Consider the following 26,272-nt stretch of genomic DNA (forward strand, 5'->3'; position numbering starts at 1 on the left):
GGGACAGATCCAGGCCCCAGCGGAGGCAGGGGAGCTTTTCCCCTGGCTCCATCCTTGAGAAAGAAGATGTGACACAGCCGCCGTATAGCAGTTTATTCCTGGTGACAAGTGCACCTTCCCCGGTGACCTCTCACGCTGCCGAGCGCAGTGAATGGGATGCTGTTTCCCTCCTGGGCAGGCCAGTAGCAGGGCTGTCAGAGCCAGGGAGCTTGCATGCCATTAGGAGAAATCCTCCCTGTGCTACCCAAGGGAGCTCGGAGCTGGTTCAAAAGGTTTCCAAACCCTGTCAGCACCCGTTTGGGGCTGCTGCTGTGAAGGAGATCCTGCCAAGGAGGCGGCGGGCTGAAGCAGGCTGAATGTGAATTAGTTATGGTTTGAGATGATCGTTTAGGTTTGTCAGCCCTCTTAGAAGTCCATCCACTTAAGGTCTGCCTCTGGTGCACGGGGCTCTGAGACTGGCCAGCTGAGGATGGGCGCCCTTGTGGACGAGTTTCCCAGCCCTCATCCAGCAAGGCAGCATCTGGCTCACCTGCCACCAGGGAGAAGGTGAAGGGCATCCACCTTCACGCTGAGTTTGCCACGGTGTGTGCTGAAATCCCTCTGAAGGCAGAGGAACTGTGGGGACCCATCCATCCATCCACCTATCCATCATTTATCCATCCATCATCCATCCATCCATCCATCCATCCATCCATCCATCCATCCATCCATCCATCCATCATCCATCCGTCTGTCTGTTTATTTATCTGTCTATCCACTCAGATGTTTCCAGACCACGAGGCATCCTTCCACAGGCGTGGATGTCTCTCTCTCCCCTGTTCCCAACAGCTCTGACATTTGCTCGTGTCAATGCCAGCGACTCTATTGACTTCTGCAGCGCGGGGTGCTGTGCTCGTCTTCCATCAGCAGTTCATTTAGAACACAAAAAAAAAAAAGGCTAGAAAGGCTAGAATACCACAAGTGGCAAAGCCTGGCAAAGAAATGACAATGGTATGAACATTTAAAAAAAAATCTCAGTCTATTCTGGTGATGCAGAGATAAGACAACAGCCTCCCTTTTGTTTTGCAGTTCACAGATATCGTTACTCACACCTGGAATCCTTTGCTGAAAATTTGGCACAATTTATGCCACTTAGCTGAAAGTGTTCGTTCACCCAGGAGGCTGGAAGGTCAACTTAGAGTGGCTTCATCCTTTGTGGCTCTCTGCAGAAGAGGTAGGGTCAGCGGGCTGGGTGCTGCAGCCCGCATTTCTTCACCTTCCCCATCCGCCAGTGCGAGCTGAATAGTTCTCTGCTAACAAAATTATTTATTTCGACCCGCCATTAAAGATATTCAGGGTGAAAGGTGGCAGTGAGCTATGCTTTGTGAGTTTTACAAGCCCATTTTGTGTTTGTCTCAGTGGTGCAGGAGCAGTAAAGAGCTCTGCGCTAGCGCCTGTTATGATAAGTGAGATTTGGAAGAGGGTTTTCTGCCTGATAGTCCATCTAAAACTGTGGGGAAATGCCATTCCGAAGGCTGTTAAAACACAATTGCTCGCTGATTTACGCAGTCAAGGAGTGCCTCTTTAGTGTGAGATGTATGCCGAATAAAAGCAGTTCAAGTGGTGCTTTTAATAAATAGATAATGGAACGGCATTTTATCTTCTGCTTTAATCCATCGCGTTAGTGTAAGGTAGCGTATCCCTCTGATAGATTTGGCGATAGCAGGACCCGAAAGTCGGAATGCTCTCTGTGTATCTCTCGGAGGCAAATTGTGTGCGGCTTCTTGGCCGTGGTGACCACGAAGGGTGGGAAGGGAGTGGAGCAGCCCAAAGCTCCTCTCCGAGGAGCATCCAGGAGGCTCCGGGTGGCCACAGAGCCCAGCGAGCAGCTGGCTGCCGGCTTAGGAAAGAAACAGGAGGCTTGGGGAGGCAGGAAAAAGGTCATTTATCTTGACGATGCTCATCCTCGCGCGCTCATTGTTTCCGTCAAGAACCCGGCACTCAGCAGCCCCGTGAATGGACCCAGTGTTCGTGCCTCCAAAAACAACTCGGTGCGGGGAAAAATAAGGGCTGCCTTCGTCTCCTGTCTGGTCTGCCGTGCTGTTTTTCCCCCGTTTTCATCCACTCGCACCCATCCTGCCCTTGTGGAGCAGCGGGGCTGGAAGGTGATGTGGCTACCGGGAGGGGACCGCGAGGTGGCCCAGGCTGGCCACCAAGCCCTCCTCTGGCCACAGCCACGCAGCAAGGAGCAAACGGGCTCGAGGTGGCCCCATGCCATCCCACCCTGCCCGCCTGCGTGGAGGAGCAGCCTGCGATGTGTTTTAGCTCCTCTCCTAATGCAGTTTAGCAGCTGGGAATGAGGAGAGCTGGCACCACGTCAACAGCGAGCTCTCCAAGGACCATCTGTGAGCGAAGGGCAATGAGAACAATTACCAGCCAGAGGAAAAAATCACCAAGAGAGAGGCTGGAAAAAGCTTGGGGGGGGGGGGGGTGAAGGGAGGCATTTAGCCAAGTAGAGGCAGCAAAAAGGGGACAGTAACATCTCTAACCTAGTGAGCGGCCAGAGGAAGCACGTCGGATGCTTCTCATCTCACTACCTCCTAAGGCAGCCTGCTGAAGGAGGCAGCCATGCCCATGAGAAAACGCTCCCACAACTGGTTGAAAATCACTGCCTCTGAAACCAGGAACTCAAACACGGCTCAGATACGGCATGGGAATGGCAGAGAGAGAGAGAGCTGTAAATTAGCAGGCAGACGAGAGAGTTGGAAAGGGGATTAAGCCTCCCCATTCAGGGTTTATAACAATCCCGGGCTGGAGGGGGGTCCAGAGCACCTTCCTGGAGGCCCAGAGGCGGTTTGGTGTGTCAGCCTGTGGTGTTTAAGGCACGCAGTGGACCCTGGATCTGGCCTAGCGCTGTGATGCCAGGTTGCTTGCTTGGGCTCTTCACATCACTGCTGGCCTTGTCCAGGCAGCTTTGCTCCAGGGAGCTCTGCCAGCGGGGAGAGTGGCTTTGAAGCTCTTCCCAGGGTAGGGAAGAGACCAAGAAAAGAGCAGATATTTCCTACAGCGCGAGAGCAAGCTGGCTGGGCCACTTGGTGCTCCCACAAAGGCTGGTGAGATGGCACAGCACGGGGGAAGGCTGTAACACGGGGAAGAGGACGGATCAAAGCAGAAGGCGATTAAAACCCAGGCCAGGCAGCAAGCAAGGATGGGCTCGAGGCGGGGAGGATGCCTGGCAGGGCTCCACGGGGAGGGGGCAAGCAGAGGGAGGTAGGGAATGAAAACAGGGCTGTGGTGAAGGTCAAGTGTAACTGCGAGGCGTCGGGAGCGGGGAGGAACGCTAACTGAGATGCCACGAGTGCTGCTCCAGGGAGAAAGGGTGGGAGGCTGGTTTGCTAAACGCATAGAAAGGAATTGGAGTTTAAAGATGTGACATTTGTTTCCCCAGTTTGGCGGCGAGGTCTGCATCTTGGGCTGCTGGTAACGAGGTTTGCATTTTTGGAGCCTCGGTGGCAGCCTTCCCTGCTCACACACTCCCTGTGTCTGTAATGCCTCCTGCTGAAACGAGAGGTGGGCTTAAGATGGAGGCACTGGAGCAGGTGCTGCTGTCCTGACCATCCTCTTGGTCTTTTTGTGCCTTGTTTCTCCTCGTTTCTCCAGGGAGAGGCCGAGGGTGCCCGCAGGGGCTGCACAGCAGGGCAGGGACGGACCCTTTGCGTCTCCGGCTCATAAACATCACCCACCCATGGCCTGCTTCTGGCTGCAGCCCCCAGAACCCAACACCCTCCTGGGGCTGTGCCCAGGCTGCTCTTTCGGGGGGCCGGGAGTCCTCCCCCACCTGCATTCACAGCCGCAGAGGTCGCAGAGTGAAGTCCTCCCCGTTAATGAGCCTCGTTAGGCTCACCCGGGCAACCAGGACACTGCCTCCCAAGACCTGCCACTTAGCCAGGAGGCTTTGTCTCTGCCTGAAAAATGCCCACACCTCTCCCCATCCTTCCTCCGGACCGCTGGAGCCCTTTTGTCTCCTTCCTGCAGCTGGGACAAGCGGCTCCAGCAGTCACGGCGAGGTGCTGGCCACCAGCGTGCTGTGCCTGCTCCGGAGCACGGGGCATTGCCCCGGAGGGAAGGTGCTGCTGCAGGTTTTGGCTCCTGCTCCTCGTCTGAGCTTCCTGGCGGGTTTTCTCCGTGCCCACAAACTTCCTTTTTCTCTTTCCATTTGCAGCATCTTGACCTAAGGACCCGTGGCAGCAGGAGGAGATCAGATGGAGATCATGGTTCCCCCCTGCTCCCGTGAAGCTCCTGATTGCCTTTTTGTTTCTGTGCTTTGTCTGCTCCCCTTATCTCATGATGGGGGAGTTTTTAAATAAGCAGGCTTGGAACGGCAAGGCCATGGAGATAAGCACCATCTCCTGCGTGCAGATTCATTACCTGCTCCCATCCGAGCTGGCAGAGCGGCGAGCCTGCATTTCTTTTGCTTTTTGTTAATAAAAATGCAACACTGGGAATTTTTAAAAATCAAATTAAAGCTCGGAAGGGCTTGAGAAAATGTGGGGGCTACAAACCAGTGCTGGAGTAAAACAGACTCATTAAAATACAAATTATTTAAGAGAACAAACTGGAATGCCATTATGTGAGGTGTCACTGACTCATTTTCGTTTCACTGAGTCCAGGCTAGACTTCGGCTGCACATGATAAATGAGTCCTTTCTCCTCCTCCTCCTTCCCTTTTTTTTTTTTTTTTTTTAATATGAGGGAAAAATACGCAATTACTGCTTCGGTGCTATTCAACCTGTTGAAAAATCATGTCCTGCTGGAGCAATCAGAGCCAAACCTTTAGGGAGCCCTTTGGGGACGCCACCGCTCCGCGCAGCCGCAGCTCCCGGGCCCTGTGGCATCGCCACCGTGCTGTCCCCGAGGCCAGTGGGGATGTGCAGAGGGACCCCCATCCCTGCATTTCAGTGGGAAACCTCCAGTTGGGAGCTGGGCACGTCGGTGCTCTCCCGTGAGCGTGTCCAAATCCACGCCGAGGAGCCGAGTGCTTACGCAGCAGCACCTGACCGCGGCGCGAACCGGCGCACCCCGCACCCGATGCTCCAGCCCCAGCTGGTTTTGCCTGAGTAAGGACTTTAAGACAAGAAGCCTTTGTCTGCCGTGGTTATTTTTTTATTTTTTTTCCCCCCCTTCTTCTAAATAATTTGCTCTGGCTGTGCCGTCTGGAGCTGGGGGGATGTTCTGCCTCGTCAAGCGTTAATTGCAGCCGAGGAGAGCTGCTCGCCGTAGCCTGGCTGGGAGCGGAGGCTGAGGCTTTCTCTCCATGGAAATGTGTAGGAGAGGCTGAGGAAAACATGCTGGGCGCCGGGGCGCAGGGCGAGGGCAAGACGGGGTCGAGGCAATATTGTTTTCTGGGGGGCAGCTGTGCCACATGCCTCATCTTGTCTTCGCCAGAAAAAAAGAGACACTCTTGGGCAACCCTTTGGGCTTGCCAAAACCCATCTCCAGTGCACGGAGAGCAGTAAAACATGCCTTGGTGTAAATGCCAGGGAGAGCAGCTTCTCGGTAAAAGCTGGGGATAATGAATAGCAGTGCAACAAGCAGGATTTTTCTCTCTTAGTGCAGAGCGATGGGAGCAAAATGTTCAAGGGCAGCCACAGGGATTTGGGTGCACCCTTCCTGATAAATCCAGGAAAAACAGAAGAGGCAACAAAAAAGCGTGGCTCTTCGAGGGCATGCTTGTCTTTTTTTGGGTGAGCAGCACCAAACTTTTACCTCGCACCTGGGCAGCCAGATAAGAGAGCTGCTTAGGGAGTTTCCCTGAAGAAGGCTTCACCATCAGCATGGCTCACCAAAACTGTGTGTGATGGGAGTCAGGGGTTTTAAGCCAAAGTGGCTTTTTGTATCCAAGCCTGAAATATTTTGTAATGTCTAACATTAGGTAAGACTTTGATTTAATGCCTTATCTCTCGAATTCACCTTCAGCAATAACAATGTATTCTAATCCTCAGCTCAGGTGTTGATGGATGGGGGCTGCTTGGGTTAAACATCTGGGGCTGGAATTGTTGACCCCTTTCTGTCCCTGAAGCAAGAAGAGTCGAAGGAGCCCTTGAGAAACGTAAGCAGTAAGTTCTCTCCATCACTGCTTTGTGGCGAAGTCGATGTAAATGTGAGGCCAGGGACTGTGCTGCTGTTAGCCAGGGGTCATCTCCAGAGCACCAGGAAGCTGTGGAGAGCCCTGGGTGAACTCTGAAGGTTTAGGACACACGCAGTGGTAAACAGCCATCCGCAAAGCCAGGCAGATGGAAAAAATATGTTGCAGTCTAAATTCTTCCTTGAATGGATTTTAGAAGGAAAAAGGACAGGAGGGGAAAAAAAATCCTTGTTTTTCTCTACACTTTTTTTTTCCCAGGGAGTGGGGCATGGAGATGTTTTGATACAGCAACATGCCCCCTTGTCTGCCACGGGGCTGAGCACTCCAGTTCCTTCCAAGGCTGCTGCAGAAGTGGCAGATACCAAAGTGCCCTTCCCGACCCGGGAGAGAACACAAATGAAGGTAGGGCAGGGAGAATCCTGCTCCTGTGACCCAGCTCTGAGTCACCAAGGGACCTCTTTTGCCCCCTGGTGCTCTCAAGGACAGGGATGTGGGCTGGAGTGCTGGCTGCCTTCCTCAGCCTTCCTCTTCGGTGCCACATCACCCACCCGCTGCTGGCTGCCTAACAGGGCTGAGCAGCTTATGTGTTGTTTTTTTTTTTAAGGTAAAGAAAATAACAGTAAGGTTGAAGGCATGGTAGCACACTGCTGGCTTCAGGGGGAGCTGGGTGGTGCCTGAGAAAAAGGAATACCTGCTCGGGGAGCAAGGGAGCGGTGATGCTAATAGGGTGCTAGGGCTGGTGTAACTGTTATTGGAGTAACCGGGATGCAGAGAAGCTGATTCACGTAGGATTGTTTAAGAAATCCTGTTTTCTCTTGCTCACAGGTCTCTAGAGACCTTTTGGTTGCAAGGTTTTTGGTTTTGGAGCTGTGGACAAGAATCAGATTTCAGTCTGCGTGCTGCCCACGGGGATGCTCACTGGCACCCGTCTGCTTGCCTGCTGGGTGTCACTGAGGTGTTTACCCACACAGCAAAAGTGCTCTGCTTTCCCCAGGGCAGCAGGGGCTCAGGGATATGAGGCCAGATGAAGTACCCCTGTACCAAAATGCTGGACTGAGCCTTAGTTGATTTCCTGAGGGTCACAAAGCTCAGCATCAGAGCCTAGAAATGGCTGGGTTGGAACACACACGCTCCCTTGTGCTTTGCTCCTGGACACCCGTGATTTATCTCCCCTCCCAGGCTCAAAGAACAGCTCTGTTCTTTCCATGTCTCTTCAAACGCACACTTTTAAGCCTCTGGGGTTGGTCCCTTGGCACCTCACTGGATGCCCTGCAGTGCCCGTTCTGGATGAGCAGCACACGTGCAGCAGGACCATGGGACCACAGGAGAAGGTCACATCTTCTCCTTCCACCTTCACGCACCTCCAGGGCTTTCCCCTGTCCACCCTTGCATTGAGCCCAAAGAAGTAAAACCTCCTCCTTGCTCACATTTGTGCACCCAAGGCTCGCCGAGCGCAGCAGTGGTGACCCCAGCCACCTGCTAGCCTGCTCTGCTCGGATGGCTGCTTGGCCTCTGCTGTTTGTGTAGCACGTAGCTGATTTACCAGCAGCGATGTTATATTTGCTTCCAGATAAGAAAACGCTGAATATTGGGGCTGGTATTGAGCCTTCTGAAATCCCCCTGGAAACAGCCCGACTCCCCCATGACAGCTATTTGCAGAGATCAGATCTGAAGCCCCTGCACATGTGCTTTATTGTTGTAATACAGTGCTCAGTTTTTAATCAGGATGCCATGCCACAGTAAATCAAATGCCTTACAAAAGCCTATGTATATTATCTCTAGGCAATTATCTTTATTAACTGAACTTGTAATCTGCTCGGAGAACAAAATCAGCTTTGTTTGACATGATGTGTTTTCCGCAGGTCCTCTCTGGCTGGCATTAACTGTGTTCCTGTCCTTTAATTCCTCTCCGGTTGCCTCTCAGGAGCGTCCCCATTATTTTACCCATGACTGATGCCATTCAGGCCAACCTGCTCCTCAGGCCATCCCACTCGCCCATTTTGCAGATCCGCGTGGCATGCTGCATTCTTCCTAGATCTTGCCCCGTTTTCCAAGATTTATTAAAAATTAACATCAGCAGGGCAGAGAGCTTCTCAGCCAGCTGTTGGAGGGCTCTTGGGAGCAAGCTATCCAGGCCTGCTGATTTAAAATTGTTTATCGCTAGTAGATGCTGTTTAACAACCTCCTTGGTTACTAATGGACTGGAAAGTACTTCATCCTCCTCATGTGATACAAGCATATCATCCTGCTTCTTTCCAAATGCGGAGCAGAAATATTGATTGAACACTTCTGCCTTTTCTGCATCATTACTTTTCTCCCCATCTGAGCCTGCACTACTGATTTATACAAAGGCATTATAATATTGCCAGGATTATTTGCCGTCCCTTTCCATATGCATCCGAACATCTTGTTAGCTTTGGGGCTGCAGCTGTGCGTGGAGCAGAGGTCTCCCTCGTGCTGTCTCCGCTGCTGTCAGGTCCCTCCTTGGTGTGACACAGTCGGTTTAGGACCCCGTAAGGTGCCCGAGGAGCAGAAATTCATCCCCCCATCATGCATCGCTTTGCATTTATTAAGGAGTTTGCCATTTGCTGTGCTGTTTGGCTTGCTGTGCAGTCTGGCTCCCTTGCAGAGCTCCAAACCACCAGTTCCCCCTGGCCTTCCAGAAAGGATGAGATTTGCCCCCAGTTTTTCTTGTCATTACATTCTGCATCGTAATATCTCTTTTCACCACCCCTCTCTGTGCCAACGTGCCAATTTTAGGTTAGTCTTTCATGGATGTGCAACCCCTCATCTCTGTTTGTGCCTGCTTGCTCTCTCCTTGACCTGTTTCTTTCCCCCATCTTACCTCCTCCTCTTCTTTTCCTCCCTTTCCCTGGCTTCCCCCTGCCTCAGGGCTTCTGAAATAATAAACCTGGGGGCCTCCAGGCAGGGGCAGAGGTGCTGGGGCAGGGAGGGCCAGCCCATTTGTTCTGGGGCAGCATTATTGCAGGGGCTCCTGCAGGTAGCAGAGCCCTGGAACGAGCATGTATGGTCCTTCATCCCCATCTGCCTCCTCATCCTCATCCTCTCACCCCTGGACAACTGGAGATTGCCTGTCCTTGTTAGCAGCTCGGCTGCTGCGGTATTGAACTCCCGTGGGACTTCTGCCCTTTTAAATATCAATTTATTCCAGCGCCGCTTGCTTCTTCTGTCAGCTCAATCTCATCAGGGCACCAAGGCAGAATGGCTCGAGCTGAGGGCCTCCCTCACCGTCCTGGTGGTGCAGAGCCAGGCGAGGAAATCACGGTTTTCCTCAGCGATGCTCTTATCCCCTTAATTGCTGCTGATTCAGCAAGGTGGGAGGCGGCGAGGGACTCTCACCTGCAATTACCATCGCTGCGCGCTGTGCACACGCTCGGGGGCAGCAGCCAAGGATGCCCGGGAGGTGACAGCCCAGCCACAGCGCAGGCACATAGCTTGGGGTTTGTTAATGGGTTTGGCTGAGAATTTCCTCCAGCGCTGCTCATAGCACTCCCCTGAGCTGCAACACCACACGTAGCTAGTAACCAGAGAGGTTGTCGTACAGAGACCCGTTCTCCCGTGAGTCCAGTGTCGTGCTCTTGAAAAGGCAATCCAGTGACAAGTGGTGGCTGGGGCTAGGAGTCAGGGTCAGGGGTTGGGTTGGGTTTCTTTGCCCTGGGTCTGCAGAATTTTGCTTTTTTTATTCTTTATGTGTAGCAAAATGGGGCCTGGCAGTGCAGTCTGGGGATACTGAGGTGTGGCGTGGGTGGCAGCACTGGGATGCTCCCAGAGGTGATTCGGCTTTTTGTCTCTGTATGTGCCAATGCTGGCTTGTTTTGCTTAAGTCACAACCTCTCAGCAGCTCCTGCCTACCCCAGAATGGTTAAATATGGTGGAAAATGACCAAAAGGCTACCAAAGCAGGCACTGTGCAGTTGCATTCTGCTTTGCAGCTGCAAATGCCCCAGGCATCGATGCTGAGCATCACCAGCAACTCAAGAGAAGGCTGAAAACACTTTTTGGGCTGAAAGCCCAAACACTGTGAGGTGTTACAGTGAAGTGCTGTCGGAGGAGTTGCACAAACAGAGGGACTCTTAAATGTCTTCAGTTGTTTTGTCTAACGGGAGGTCAGGGGCTGACTTCCAGCATTCAAGTCCTCGCTTTGGGCAGAGATTTCTGAACACCGAGCTTTATTCTGGCAGAAAAAGGCACAGAGGGGTTAGATGGTTGGATGCTGTAGCTAGGCACATTCAGGAAAAAAAAAAAAAAAAAAAGGTGCAGACTTTTTAGACTAATAAATTGCTTTAAACACTTCTAAGGATCAGGGCAAGCCCCTTACAGCCAAGACTGCTGCTGCCTCTCTCTGCTGGGAGCAAGGGCCTCAGTGCAGAAGCTGCTGGGAGAAGCAGTTTGTTTTGTATGAAGCTGGAGGGCATGAAAGTCCCTTGGGCTTGAAAATATTGATATAAAATAAACTTGTTCTGGAGCCTAGATTTCCTATGAATTGCAGTCTGAAGTCTTTGCACAGCATTAGGATGCGTGTTTAAATCCTGAACAGCAGGGGCTGAGTATGGAAAGGAAGGGGCGAAGGAGGAAAATGTTGTGCAAAGTTTGGAGAAGCGAGGAGCGGGGCACTTGGGGAGCGGGGAGTGAGCTGTGGAGGAGGAGGCAGCACCAAAGGCAGATTGATCAGCTCTGCTCAGCGTTGTGTGCAGCGCAGGCCCTCCTTCCCCAGCACGCGTGAGGGGAGAGGAAATAAAAGCCTGGCTTTTTCTAAGGAAAAGAATGACCCGCGATGTCAATTTTCTGCGGAAAGAGCGGATGAATTCAGTGTTTGCCTTTCTCACTCCATCCTGCTTCAGCACTTGGCTGCGCGGCCAGGCCGGCCGGCGAGCAGATAATGAATCTGCCGAAATGTGGTTATTGATATCGCTGAGATCATTATACCGAAGGGTCTTGTGAGCTTTCCCATATAAAAGGGCATTTTTCAGAAGGTTGCGGTCATGACATAAACAGTTTCATTTCGTATGAAATCTCGGCTGGCGAAGTCCTCAGCCCGGGAGCACTTTTTAAATACATTATCGGGAAGGTAAATCAGGTCAGCTGCATTTTTTTTTTCAGCCAGGAGAAGCAAAATGGCTCATTTGCCTCTCACTATTAATGCAATATTCTGCAAGGACCTATGGCCTGATCTGCAGCTTTTGAAAGCAGATGAGATTGTTTCCACCTACATCAGGGAGCTTCTGCTAAGTTACTCATTCCAGGGTAAGGATCACTTTCAGGACTGTGGAAATGAAAGCAGAGGGTGAGCAGCCCACGAGAGCCGAGCTGTGATGAGAGCCCCGAGGCTGGCAATTTGCTCGGTCCCACAGGTGGGATGATGTGGACAGACCCAGCGAGGCATCATGCCTGATTTTGTGTGAGAGCAAAGTAAAAATAACTGCTAGAGAAATTGCGACGCAGGGAACACATTTCCAAAGCTGCGTGTAGCAATTTCACCGGGGTGGTGAATTGTGCAAGGCAGTTTGAAGTGATTGCAATGGAAGTCAGCTGAAATCTGGAGCTATCACTAAGATTTAGATATCTGTCTCCTCCTCTGTTTTGTCCCCTGGCAGGTTATATTTGTGTCTCTTAGGTTTTTATCACCAATCTCACATTTGCTCTGAGATGCTGGGCAGGTTTCTTTGGCATTGGGAATGGTGATATTTATAAAGGTGATGTTTGTCCTTTGTCCAGGAAGCCCTTTGGATGTCTTTGGAGGGCTTCATCTCACCCAGCTTCATCTGCCCTGGGGGTGCCTGGTCTGGGGGGGCATCAGTGGAGGGATAGGCACCCCCCGTAAAACTGCTACTCCGGCAGGCTCTGTGAGGTGGCTCCACATCGTGTCTTTTACCATTAATGTGTGCATACTGTGTGCAAAGTGAGAGTATTCTGAACAACACCGAAATAACTTCCACTTGTGCTTAGGATTCATCCTGTGGCCATTTATTTTTAGCAACCCTCGCCCAGCCCTGCACAAACACGAGCTGAAGTGGACCTGAAAATCCTCCTTGACAAAGAGGAAGGGAGGACTGAAACATTAAAAACAAATAAAGCGGCTTGGCTCCTGCCTTCAGGCATGTATCCTCTAACCAAGTAACCCAGCAGTGCAACCCAGGGAGGGAGGTGTGCGTGCACTTTATCTGTGGTGTTTTCCATGGGGACTGGGAGCTGGTACCGTTCCCTCACACACCCTGCGATGTCCTGGCAAGGGTGACGTGGCCCTGATGGCCAGCACTGAGATCAACCAGCATCTTGGTCATGCTGGTGATGTCTTTTTTTGGGGAGAAGGAGAAACGGCTGGTGCATTCGGCCTGCGGCACCTCCCCAGAGCAGTGCCCTTGGCCCTACAGGCAGGGCTGAAGGACGCGGGCCCACCGGGCCTCCTGCGTCCCGGCCTGCCAGAGATCACCCTCACCCCCGCTGTCCTCACATGCCTGTGCTCTGCACCACATTTTTGTCATTCCTGTGGTGGTTCCCTGACATTCAGTGCCCCAGGGCTGGTGCTGGGCCCTGTGGGAACTCCGAGAGCCCCACTGAAGCCATGGGATGGAGGGAGATCCCATCATGCAGCCGCACGTACAGTATGCATGTGCACATATATGCTGTATCGTCCTGGCTTCATCCAGCCCCATTCCCTCCATAGAAACCAAAACGATATTCATTTCTCCAGCATAGGGGGACCTGTGGCCCTCGCTGACACCGGAGCCTCATCGAGCTCCACCATGAAGCACGTGAGGTCCTGTAGGAGCGATCTGACTATGGCCATGATGATTCCAAATGAGACATGCTACAAAACCATGGGACCCCAACTTAGCCAGGACCCATTTTCACTGATCTGCCTCCGAGCTTTGAGATTTTTGGCTGGGACTCTTCTGGATTTGGTGTAAGCGGGGCTGCCTGATCCGTGGTGTGCACCGAGGTGTGAGCCAGCCCCTTGCTGGAAGCAGCTCCTCATCCTCAGTGCATGGGGCTGTTAGCAAGAAAACCCCTTTTATGGTTCATCTGCTCCTCAGTGCCCACGGCTGTATTTTAGAGATGAAAAACCGGCACCGATGAGTGCACTTTCCTAAAGCAGATGGGTCGTTTCCCCATCGTCCTTCCTCCTGTCCCAGCTGAGCTGGTGGCAGCTCGGCATTGAGATGTGAGGCTGTGGGCTCTTCCCTCCACTTACTTTATCACCTATAAAATAAGGCAGACATTTGGAAGCACTTAGGCACAGCTTAACTTTATTGCCTGGGTAGCAGTAGTGAAATTAATGGGGATATGCACCGTAGCAAACGGAAACATGTGCATGTGTGGGACAGACACCTTGGAGAAAGCCTCTCCGGGCTTGTCAAAGTTTCCAGTTTGCAAGCAGTTTCTGTGGGATTCGGGGGGATATTTTGTTGCTGGGTTTTATTTCTTACCAAAATTCACCTGTAGGTTTTTTTTTTTTTTTTTTTTTTTTTTTTAGTGACATGTTTTGACAATAAAATAAGGATTTTTAAAGAAAAAAAAAAAAAGTATTTTCCGTTGAAAAATATGACCATTTCAGGAAATCTTGCAAATATTACAAGAAATACACTGCAAAGTATCTGCTGCCTCTCAGAAAGTTGGATTCCCTGAGGGTGATTATTGGGCTCCAGCTAGCAAAAGTTTAAAACTGGCCTGAAAAACTCGGTTTCAAAAGGAGGCTGCAGAATTTCACAGAACATTTGTACAAATGTATTCTTTTAAAAAAAGCTAGAGAGAACAAAACTGTGTCAAACTTAATTTTGCTCATGAAAACCTTTAAATTTGATGACCTCTTCATTTTCTAATTGGGCAGCCACACTGTAAGTGCTCTTTCTTCAGGACATCTTTCTATCCAATATACTCGCAATTAGAGCTGTCCCCTGGGACTCCAGGGCCGAACTGGGATTTGTAGCCTCTTCTAGGATTTCTTTTCCTGAGTGTTTTCTGTTACACTTGTGATCTGCCTGGCCAAGGTGGGGTCTGTGGGAACCCTTCCTTCTCCCCTTCCTCCTGCTATTCTTATTTCACACCCAGTTAGAAGCAGTTTATTCTCTCTTCCCTGACAGACTAGGAGACCCGCTCATCCCTCCATCAGTGGTGATCAAAAACCAGGAACCAATTTCACATGGAAAATGGCAAATTATTTCCAGGGTTCAGTGGGGACCCATTTTCCACAAAATAGTCCACAGTGTTTTTGTACTCAGAGTCATTGCTGAGATGTTTCATTTGTCACTGTCTGCCCTCCAAGTGTTTTGCTGTATGAAAATGTTGGTTTTGGCTTGCAGGAATTTGGGGACATTTTTAATAAATGGGCTGGGGACATTTCCATACACGCCGATTAAAAAACACCCTGGGAAATTTCACGACGAACAATGCACTTCAGTAGCATGGGATGGAAGTAATTGTTTCTCCAACAGATTGGCTTTTGCGGGTTGACGGGAGCAAGCCGTTTTGATGGAAAAAAAACAGCTTTTGTGGGAAGAGGCTGCTTGGGTCTAATTTGGAGCATCCCTGCTCTGGCCAAGGGTTGTTTCCTTCTGTCAGGCACCCCTGCCCTTCGGTTTCTCACAGCAAACACCCTTGGTTCCACATCTCCCTGGCTGCAGACCCCAGGGGACCGCCAAGGACGGGACAGCCGGAGCAGCAGGAAAAGCAGTGGGTGGCAGTTTGCGTTCCTCTCCATGCCGCCTTGGCAGCCACTGGATGTTGCCCAAGTTTTGCTTTGCCCTTATCTGGGGCCGGACACATTGTTCGCACCGACTTCGTGTACTGATTTACCCAGACACTCCTTAGAAACCCAGCAGCCAGAGGAGCTGCAGATAGTGGTTTGGGTGTGGGGATGGAAGCAGCTTTTTTTTTTTCTTTTTTTTTTTTTTTTTCTGCTGCAGACCAAGAGAGGGTGTAATAAGTTTCAAAAGTAAGCGAGCTGTGAGCATGCAGCTCTCCCCAGCCGTGTCTGGGAGTGCCGGCCTGCCCCAGGCTATCTTACACTTGATTTTGCCTCGTGCTCCAGAAAGATTCCCTTTGTATAAACAATTTTGATTCGCCTTCGGTTGTGATTTGGGTTTTCGCGTGTGCCTCTTTAAAGTAAGGCCAGCAGAAAGGTATGTGATGTGTAACTCGGTGTCCAGCTGCTCCCATCAGATTTATTGCCTTAACAAAAATCTGTATTTCCTCGTTGTCATGATACCTTTGCCAGAAAGGAACTAGTATTTTGTTACACGCGGTGTTTAACTTTGTGCTCGGAGGCAGGGCTGTTGAATTTGGGGCAGAACCTCCGGGTCAAGCCAATTTCTTTGGTCTCTCCCAAAAACAGAGCACCGGGGAGCCCACCCCACCTCACTGTGCATGCCAGTGCCCCGATGCCTGTGCGTCTGGGGCACACCAACAGGAACAACCCCGGATGCATCCCTGCCCTTGCCAGCTGCTCCCCACCCGCTGCACAGCCCTGGAGAAGAGGAGGGACCTGCCCCAAATCCTGTTATTTCTCTCTCAACACCATGACCAAGCCCGTAGGGTTGCATGCATGCTGGGCACGGTCAGGCTGCATCCCCACCGGCAGGGAACGATTCCTGCTCCACAGAGCCCTGCCGGGGCGAGGCGGCACGCTCCAGTGAGCCGGGCAGCAGTGGTTTGGTGATGTCTCTGCCAAGAGGGCTTCGTGGAAGGGGACGGGCCCTGTGCAGGGACAGGACGGGTTCTCTGTGGCCTCAGGGCCACCTCAGGTGGGCAGGAGGTGGCTTCCCAAGCCGGGCGCTGAGGGGCTGGTTGCACCGCTGGAGGTTTTCCCTTGGTTTTCTCTCCACGGGTAAGCTGAGAAGCCCCTCGCAGAGCACTTGGGGAAGGGATTTTGTGCTTCTCAAAGTCACTCGGCGCTTGCACCGAGCGCCCAGCTTGGGCTCTGATCCCCGGCACAGCGCTGCAGCTGGGAGCTTGTGTAAGCAAACCCGCCTCTGAATGTGCCTTGCCTTCCTCGGCGACCTTGCTTGGGTCAGATCCGCAGAAAAAAAAAAGAAAAAAAAACAAAAAGAAAAAAAACATGTTTTTAGTTAAATTACATACGTCTTTTTTCCAAAAGACAAAAGACCCGGGTTCAAGCTGGTGGGGGACGTGGGGCAGGGTGGTGGGAGCTCGCCCACGGCTTCCTACACCCGCGGCTGGCTGGGGGTGGCCCAAAGTGCGGCCACACCACGTGGGAAGCAGAAGGGATGCGGTAAGTCCGCTTGAAGAAAAATGGGATTTCAAAAAAATTAAAAAAAAAAAAAAATCTTTGCAAAGAACTTGGTGTGCTTGTTTAAAAAGGAAACATGAAAAGATCCTGGTAAAATTGGTCCACGTCCCGTGTGCTGTTTAGACCTTAATAGTACAGGTGGACGAGGAGGGCTCGGTGCCAAATACTTTTGGTTTAGAGGGAGTGGTGGGAGTGAATTCTCATAACCGCTCCTAGAAAGGCTTAACTTTCCTCACACAAATCAATGACAATCTCCACTCGGCTGCAGACACCCGGGCAGCAGCCTCGCCAGCTCTGACTACAACAAAGCAGCAAGTTTTATGATAGGCAGCGCGCGGCGAGGGGAAGGCGCGGGTCGGCACGCGGAGCAGAGAGGTGGGTTGGGTGCTGTACTTTTCCACGTCGCGCCTGGTTTCCAAAGGATCTGATTTTTATTTTTATTTATTTTTTTTTTAATCCTTTCACGGCTTCCGCGGTTTATTTAAGTGAGGGGGAGCAGCCTGGATTTCATGCTCGGAGGCTAATCGTGTTCTTTTCAGAGATCGCCCCGGCTTGCTCAGCGATCCCCCGCAATAATCTATCACCGTTTACACGCGTTTTTAATTGCTGTTTCAACTAACCCCCGTGATCCTCTCTCCGATTTACTTGTTTGGTGTCTCGAACCTTTACCGAGCCCGGGGATTTTGGCTCTGTATCAACACCTATACAGTACGGCTTCTCAGTTTGCGGGGTTTCTTCGCAGGTCCGGTTCAGTTATTTGTTTGTTTGCTCTAGATAGGAAGGATCAGCATGAAAACACATCTGCTAATACCTCCTGCTGGGTAGGCAGAAGGGCGCTGAAGGGGCAGGTGATTAATATTTGTCTTGGTTTTCCTAAGGTTAATTTTGTTCCGGTTGTTCTGTATGGAAAGCTTGCTGAAAAAAAAAAAAAAAAAAAAAAAGTAAAAAATAATTAAATAGAAATATTTTAATAGCAGGTTGAAAAAAAAAAATAGTAGTTGAAGCAGAATGCATGCTCGGGCAGTGCGGGCTGGCCCTGCTGCTGGGCATGGGGCTGGGGCTGGCACGGCTCAGCCTGCCCTGCTCGCCCCCAGCCCTGCAGGACACGAGCAGGGCTTCGTCCTGCGCCCAGGCATCCTGGCAGCAGCTCGGGCTGGAGTCCCAGCCTCTGTCTGGAAGTTTTTTCTGCTTTTTTAGTGAAGAGGACGCCCCCGGATGGCATGTTTTACCCCGCTAGGGTTTAATATTTTTAACAGATCCTTCCTAAGCGTAAATCGCCGTGCTGTTTGAACAGCACAAAGTCCCTCCCCGGCTCTGGAAGCTGGGATCTCTCCACCAAGCCTCCTGGGTGATTCCCAGAACCGTGCCACGGACAGGAACAACGGCGGCGAGCTGCAGTTTTGTTTAAGGTTTGGCTGAATGAAAATCCGACGGGAGGAATGTGCTCTGCAGGGGAGGAACCGGTGCTCGGAGGTCTCGGCGCTGCTTTTCCAAGTGCGTTGCTGCGTGTGCGGAAATGTTGCCTTTGTGCAGGGCCCCGGAGCTCGTCCTGCCCCTGCAAAAGGTCGGGGCAGCCACAGCTGTGATATTTGGGGGGGGATAAGTCTGCATGTGGTGGCTTTCCCCTCCTTTCTGCTTGGTGGTTGAGGGCTGGGGGTTACAGAGGGGCTGTGCCGAATGTCTCCGGTGGCCAAATGCAGTGGGGACACCAAGCCCCGGGGTGCAGATGTGGGGTGACGGCCAGCAGAGCTCTGCCTGTGCCTCCAGCTCCTCCTGTGGCACAGCAAAACCTGGGGGCTTCTCGGCATTAATCCTGGGGATCTGCCCCAGGGTGGATATCTGCCTGCGTGGGGACAGCGGGGCTGGCTGCTGGCTCCGTGGGGGCGCACCCCGTGCCCCGAGCAGCCGCGGTGGCTTTGTCAAAACCCAGCTGTGCCTCCCTCGGTGGTGTCCTCCGTGGAGCAGTGACCTTAGGCACTCAAGGCCTGATCCTGAGCAGGTTTCCTCCTCTGAGTCATCCTTACACGTGCGGCTGGTGTAACTGAGGTGGGCTGCCTCTTGTAGGGAAGGGGCTGCGTTTCCCGGCTCTGTCTGTTCCCTCGTGCTCTCCGTCCCGCCTTCCTGACGTTTGGTCACACAGAGCCCAGCAGAGGACATGTGGAGCCCGTCCTCCCGATCAGGCAGGGTCCTACACCCACTTTCCACTGGTGCCCGGTGCTGTTTGCTCAGGTGCCAGGCGATGAAGAGTCAGACCCGGCGTGTTAGAGCACCGAGCAAGCATCAGCTGTGAGAGCCTGGGGTTTTCCAGCAAGCCTGGGGCTGGCCAGCACCTAATTCTCTTTGCCTCCTTTGAAATTCCTCCTCTAATTAATAAATAAGTGGCAAGTTTCACTCACATAATTCCAGAGCTATTGCTTTTAATTAAATAGCAGCTATTAAAATACTTTCGGAGTGCTGAAGCCTCTCTCCCCGGTGCGTAGTCCTTATCGTTTTCCCATTTGGTGTGACCAATGGGAAGGTTTTACAAATTCGGAGATCATTGGGCAGTGACCCCACAGAGCTTGGTGACTGGGCAGTGGGGTTTGGGAGGGGTTTTTTGCCCTCGGGGATGGGGTCAGCGTCGGGATGGTGCGGAGGAGCCGATGTGGGTCAGCGAGGGAGCCGTGCCGGTTGTTTTTCTTTGCCTGCGAGCTTCAGGGATGAATAGAGGGAGGGGATGTGGGGCTGGGATACTTGTGCCAAGAGAGATTTGGAGGCATCTTTGCATTAGTCAGAGCTTTCTGGTTCCTTACTGGAAGCATGTGCCCAGTGCCCGTTGCTCATAAGCCTGTGTAATTTTCGAGCGTTGCTCATGGGAGCAGCTTCCCCTCATTATGCGTTTATTTCTCACGGCAGTTTGATTGTTTTCTTCCTCATCCCTCAGAGAGATGTTCCTGCCCCTAAGGAACGGGCACGTGGTGGCCACAAACGCTTTCCCAGGACACAACTTTCTGGGGGCAGGATACCACATCCAGAGCTCTTGTGAGCCGTGGGGCGGCAGCAGCCAGCTTCTCCCTCTCCCATCCACCTTCACGTCCTTCCCCTGGCGTGCCCAGCGACCCGTGTCCGTGTGTCCAGCTTCCTCCCCACATCCAAACCCATCGGCACCCCTCAAACACCCCTGCTCCTCCCCGCATCCCTCCCAGCCCCTCGATGCTGCCTGCGGGGCCAGCCCCGATTCCCCTGGGGCTGCCTTTGGGACAGAGGAGGAGGGGACACCTCACCCCGTGGCAGGTCCCCGTGGTTTCCGTGTGGGTCTGGGCATGCGTGTGGCCGTCGGGACCATCAGATGACATCCACCTCCCGGGCTGTGGGGAGAGGCAGCCCGGCAGCCGTCCCCCACCCGTGCCCTGCCCAGCAGCGAACCAGTTTGGGAAGTGTCTCCGTGCTGCCGGCGGATGAGCCAGCCCCGGGAGGAGGTAGGAGACCACTTTGGATCGAGCTCCTGGCACCACGGGGAGGAGGCAGGGTGGAGGGATGGAGGCCAGCCAGCTTCCTCGCTATGCAAACAGCCCACACCCATGCTCGGTGTTTATCCCCGCCGAGCCCGTCACCATGGCATCTGGGCACCTTTTGGCAAGGTGCGCCCAAGCTGATGGAGCAGATCCGCTGCCAAAGCCCCGGTTCTCTAGGCATGTCCCTGGGAGGTCTTCCGAGACCGCCCGGGGATCTTCCAGCACTGCTGGGGCGGTGATAGCTCTGGTGCTGTGCTGGGACGGCTTCCTCCATCCAAAATTTGGGCCCTTCCACCCATGCGCGGGAGCCAGCAGGAACACTCGGGGTGGTGGAGCAAAGCCTGGGGACCCTTGGGGGTCTATAAAACACCCCTCCAGATTGCTCACCGAGCGACAAGCTTGGGCTGCTCTAGTGACCTGCTTGGGCCACATCCCCTAAAACTCCCTGCCCTGAGCGGGGGAGGATGAAGTAGGTGAAGGGACGGAGCTGGGACAGCCCCAGCCCAGCCAGAGGAGATGAAAAAAAAAAAAAAAGACAACAGCACAGAGAAAAGCGAGGCAGCGTTTTGTTCCACAAGGTATAGAGCTGAAGGGAAACAAACTGAGAAAAAAAAAAAAAAAAAAAAAGGAATATTTTTCTTGTTGTTGAGCAATTTCAAAATGGGAAATTTCCCCTCCTGCCCCAGGGGCTGTGGTGCCTGGGTGAGTCACCTGCGGGAGCCGGGCTCCTGCCTGCCCTCTCCCTTCTTTTTCCTTCTATCTTTCTGTCCAGCCCAGCAGGGTGCAGAGGGGGATTTCTGCCCCAGCTGTGCTTCGTGCACGGAAACTATCGGTGTTTGTGAAAGCTGAGGCAGAGGGGTGGGACTGGAGGTGCTGCTGCCTTCAAGCCAGGCCAGGTGATGAAACTGGGGGCAGCCTCGGATGAATGTGGTGCCTCGCGTTTCCTAGGTTCACTTCTGGTGAATTCTGCCCTCTTAATCCCGTCTGGAGATAAATTGAAGAGATTAGCTCCTCTGTGCCTTCATTTCCCTGCATGTGAAGTCACTCAGTGATCATCTTCCATGGGTCTCGGTCTGGTTTTGAAGGGACGTGCAGATCCTCTGAGGGATGGTGGTGAGGGGAACGCCGAGTGTTATATCAAATCCAGATCGCAGCTTTCCTGCGGAGGGGTTTTCACCCCTGTGGCTGCAGAGGAGCAGGCAGGTTGCAATATTTGAGCCTCCCCACCGTGCCCCACCACGCACTTTCCAAACAGTTTTGCTGCAATTAATTACGGTGTAATTAAAGCAGAACGACAGTGCTAACTAAGGGCGAAATCTTGAGAAACAAATAGTGTTTGGGTTGATTCTGTAATTGCTCCGGGTTCCCCAGATACAAATTACACTGTCAGGGCTCCTGATTTATGGGAGAGCCATACACGCACAAATAACTCCGGGTGAGAGCGCGCTGCCTGCCTGCCTGCGTGGGCTGCAGGTTGGGGCGGCCGTGCCCCACCGCCGTCCTTGTGGGTGACCCCAAAAAGGCGCAGAGCTCTTCCCTGAGCGTGGCAGAGCATCCCACGGCGAGCAGAGTGCAAGTGGGACTTGCTTCCCTGCTCTGCATCGCTCCCAGTGCTTCTCAGGGTGCCTCCTCCTGGAGGTGGCAGCGGCATCGTCGGGGACACGGTGAGCAGAAGCCACCTTTGGGTGTCCAGGCACGACCCAGTCCCCTGGGGACGGTGCTGCACGGCTGTGGTGCCCGATCCGTGCCAGCTATCTGAGGGCCCCTGATAAATATCGCTGGAGCACGGTGACTCATCTGGCGAAGGTGACCCGCGGAGGGAATACAAAGAGGTTGTGCCCTTATCTGCCTCTCGGCGGGGGGCGGGGGCTTGATTTCAGAGGTTTCTTTCCTCCGCTCCAGGTTTCCAGCCGCAGAAGGAATACGGGGCATTGTTGTCGCTGTTGGTGCAGGAAGTCTCTTTCAAGATTAGAGAAATGGAGTGGGTGTTTTCTCGCTCCTAATTAAGAGGGGAGAAGTTGCGACTTTTTAGCAAAGGAGCCCTGCTTTCCAGCCGCTCGGAGGTCATTTGAGTTAATGCATTTCAGCAAACAGGAACAAAACCCCAAAGTATTCAGACATTGCTGCCTGGCTGGAGATTAAAAATCGTGAGGTGAGCTTCTGAAAAAAAACAGGAGACCGAGTTAAGAGCAATGAGACGAGCTGCGAGCATCAATCCTTACAGTCAGGCTACTCCAGGCTCATTTTGTAACCCTGGGGGCAGAGCTCTGGGCCGTGGGTCCCCACCTCCCGATGTTCCCCCAGTGTCACAACGAGGGCATTTAGCCGAGCAGCGACCACAAAACCCCACGTTGCTCCTACACCTCCTTTGCAGCAGTCCACAAAAGCCTTCTGGTGTAACTGGAAAGCCGTGCCGTAACTGGAAAACCACGGTCTAACTGGAAAGTCGTGGTGTAACGGGGAAGCCGTGCTGGTTCAGGTTGCTGTGGGCATCTTCCCCCAGCGCATTTTGGTAGCAGAGCATCCCCGGAGCCCCCGCATCTCCCACCCTGGGCGGGCAGCCAGGCGCCTGCTCTGGGTGCCAAATCCAGCACGGTGAGGCAGGGAGAAGGAGCCCTTACGCTGATTAATTTGCGCCCGCGCTGCTCTTATCCTGGTTTCAAAGTAATTGTCTCTCTTGTCCACAATTTTCTCTCCTTACATTTCACTGCATATTTATTAGGTTTTGTGAGGCTATCTGCAGCCACATTAAACCAATTTACTCCTTGAAATGTCTGACCTTTGATCTGCCAGCCACTGCCTTTCAGAGCCAGAAAAAGAGCCTTTAATAACGTGTCACATGAAAGGCTCGCTGCACAGCCTGTCACTTGCAAACCTGACTCCAGTTAATAAAGTATCGGATGAATCAATTATTGCCTAATAATTGTTACCTATATTTTTGTGCTAAACAAGGAGAGTATTTTTCTGCTCTTTCCCCGGCCGCTTTGTAATCTCCCATTAGATAAAACTAATAAGCCAAATGCATGTACACAGCTACGGCTAATATTTCTCAAGCAGAGTCTGCAACCTTTGCAGCTCAGCTCAGCTCAGCTCCTGGCAGATGCGGAGGCTCCTGCAGAGGTGTTAGACTATCTGGGGGCATCTCGTTTCAGGAGTTAACTGGCTGGCATGTGTCTGCCTCCTCTCACGGGGGCTCGGAGGTGGTCCCCACGTGCTCTGCCACGTGCCGTGTGCCCTGAGCCCACCCAGCATCCATCCACAGCACGCACGGGAGACAAGAAGGGGTCGGCAGGTTGCAAAGTGCTCGGCTGGAGCTGTTCTGGGTGTTTTGCAGGCACCTCCTGTGCCCTCACACACCAGGGCTGGATGCCCGGCACCTCATCCTAGCACCTTGCTTTGCTCATTAATGGGAAAGCTGCTGGACTGCTGCAGTGACCGGAGCTGGGAAGAGTCAATTTGGGAGGTGTGAGGGGTGCCAGGGGTGCTGCTGGCTCCTGGGCACAGCCTGCAGTGAGAGGGGCAGCTCCCATCACGGTCACAGCCACATCCAGCCACTGGGTACCTCGTATTTTACATTCTCGTCATGTATTTGAAATGACCACTGCCTTATCTCCTTCTGCTACCGAGTCGTTTTGCTCTCGGGGTGTTGCTGAGAAAAAAAGAGGCAGATCTGGCCAAGCTGCTGCGGCAATACAGATTGGTGGCTGGAGCTGGTGGGATGCAGGGCAGCTCCCCAGGGGTCCCCACCAGCTTGTCGCAGCTTTTCAGCCTCCAGGCACAAGGAACTGAACCCCAAATCATCATCTGCAGCATCGCACACTGCCCCTGAGAGCCCTTTTTGCCAGGCTGTGGGCTCACAGCTCCTGGTTTGAGCTGCTTTTTGGGGTGATGGGGAAACCAGAGCATCCGTCAGTCCCCGGGGACACGAGGGGCTTCATCCTCCAGATTTGGTTGGTTCTCTAGAGATGCTCCAAATCAGTCGTGCCTGCCCACACCAGCCTCCACATCAGCCCGTGAAGGCATTTTCAGGCTGGGAAGGCTTCTGCTCCGTGATTTCTGCACCGGTGGGGGTAGGGGCTGGGTGATCAGACCCCTCCTTGCCGTGCCTTACACCTCAAGGAGCGGGCACAGCGATGGCAGCTTTCTTCCTGCACCTTTTTCTTCCCTGCCCCAGCGGCTGGGAAATCCCACCACCTTCTCCACATTCGCAGGCAGCTTTCCCTGCCGGGGCCATCGATCCCGCTGCTGAGAGCAGGCGCGGGTTTCGCGGGGCTGCAGGAGGCCGGCGAGGTTTAATCACAGCAATTACAGCTCCTGTCACCTGCGAGGCTCTCCGATGCATCACCCCGAGCCAGCACGCCGTCCAGGAGCTCTGTCAGGCTCCGAGTGACATCTCGACAGGGCAGGAGCAGGCTCGGAGCAGAGCACACGGGTGCCGATCCATCCTGGGGGTGGCCTTGGCAACGCGCTTTGGCATTTATGTATTATTTATTTATGTATTATTTATCTGCCATCCCTCGCCGAGCTGCCTAAGGGCACCGGCCCTTCACGGAGCGAGGCGGAGGGAGGCAGCCCGGGTCTCCTCTCACCGCTTTGATCTTCCCAGGGTGACTTCTCGCTCGCCATATGGGCAGGGACGTGCTCCCGGCGTCCCCAGCCTGCAGCACGCCGCAGACTCTTGGGTTTCAGGGGAAGGAGAAGCCATCTGCAAGCGCTCGCTAGCACATCTGTGCTGGCTCGGCTCGGCAGGGACTTGGTCGCGAGCCTGTAGGGCTCGTCTTCAGAAACGCTGGTAATAATTGCCGTCGAGATGCAAAGCGTTAGGAGAAGGAGAGGTGAAGAAAACCGGGGGAGCTTGGAAGCACCACGGGGTGGTAATTCTGCCCGTCACTTGGACGTGCTCTGAGAGCACCAACAGCTTCATTCGGCTCTAGGTCTGTAACTTCCAGAGCCAGGGGTCCCCCCCAGCCCTGCCTGCCCTTTGGTTTCACGGCCAAACCTCTCCCCGGGGCTCCCCACCTCAAAAGCTCACATCAAAGCATCGCCCATCCGTAGGAAATCCCACCCTCGGATTCAGCTGATCCCAAAGGCCTCCACAAACCCGAGTTTCTCACATGCATTAAAGAACAAATGTACCAAAAGTACCAAATCAGCCCCCGTTCTCTGTCTCACCTCATTTCGGGTGGGGGCACCCAACTGGCCTTACAGCCTCAGCACCCACCCAAGCCGTGTCCCGGGGGGCTCCACATCATTTCCCAGCCCCGAGCCCCCCGGAGCTCAGCTCCTGCTCCCCACCACGTGAGGCGAGGGGAAGCTCAGCCCTTCTGACCTCCAGCTTTCCTCCTCGGGAGGTGAAGCTAATGCTTACTGCCACAGCTCGCAGGGACGCTGCTAGGATGAATTAGCTAATAGAGCAAATCTCACTCGCCTGCTCCGGCGGGGGAAACCGCCGTGTGGCTGAGTCTAATCTCATTTACACAGGGCTGGAAGAGGTGCGGGGGCTTTGCAGGGTGCAGATGTCCTCCCTGCAGCAACACCCTGCCCCCTTGGCCGAGGGGAGACCGCCTCGTTTCAAGGCTGGCGGTGCTGTCTCTGCAAAGGTAGATTGGGTTGCTATTAATGCGGGGATAATAGGGCGGAAAACCTGGCTGCAAGGTGGTGCAGGAGCAATTACAGCGGCCACCGGGCTGCAATTATCCCCCGGCGTTTCTGCACGCTGGCAGAGCCCCGGGCAAGGTCAGGGGCAGGGAAGCCTTGATGTGATCCAGCCCCCGGGGGCATCCAGCACCCCAGTGGGGCCGCGGTGCTCCCGTGGCTGGTTCCCAGTACAAAACCAGTTCAGCGGTGCTGGTGGGAGGCTCTGCAGCCTTGCACCCCTCAGAGATCGATGTGTTGAGTTTCATGTGTTGCCAGCATCCCTGGGGAGGGTTGAGGGACTGGGGATGGTATTGGGGTGGGGATTTGGGAAAATGGGGCCTTTCTCTCCCTGCGGAAAGCCAATTTGCTTCGTCACCCTCAGCTGGGTGCCTGTAAATATGGATCACAGCATGACAAAGGGGTGCAGCGGGAAGAAATACACCAGAGGAAGGGAGATGCTCAAAGGCAAGCCACCCGCAACACGGGAAACAAAGGAGACCCTTCCTAGGGCTGTGCAGGTCCCGTGACAAAACACCTCACCCTATTTTACGGCAGTGCTGATGGGCTTCTCCCTCTCCACGGCAGGTTGCAGCCGAAAACGCTGCTCTGGGGGGCTCCGGGTCACCCAGGGGTGCCTGGCTGTGAGCACGGGGGGCTCCGCGCAGCTGAGCGCCGGGTGCCTTTGGCTGTCCTGACTCTCATTGTGATGGATGGTGTTGTGGGGAAGCGGTGAATGGAAAATATATGTCAAG

At 53.4% G+C, this 26,272-nt stretch overlaps 1 protein-coding gene across 9 annotated transcripts in view; it reads left to right on the plus strand.

The window, feature by feature from the left end:
- ZBTB7C (zinc finger and BTB domain containing 7C) overlaps positions 1-26,272 on the plus strand; it is a 134,988-nt gene that overhangs the window by 76,188 nt on the left and 32,528 nt on the right. The window contains exon 1 of one of the 9 annotated variants that reach the window (XM_084505025.1): positions 1,169-1,213. The exons of 5 other annotated variants lie outside the window; for them this stretch is intronic. The gene's annotated coding sequence lies outside the window, so the exon portion shown is untranslated. Of the gene's footprint in view, positions 1-1,168; positions 1,214-16,638; positions 16,765-17,588; positions 17,884-19,617; positions 19,848-26,272 lie in introns of those variants that run through there. 3 more of the 9 variants (XM_084505022.1, XM_084505026.1, XM_084505021.1) reach the window with 3 other exon arrangements.

This window comes from Aythya ferina (assembly GCF_964211825.1).
Source record: "Aythya ferina genome assembly, chromosome: Z".
Lineage (NCBI taxonomy): Eukaryota > Metazoa > Chordata > Aves > Anseriformes > Anatidae > Aythya > Aythya ferina.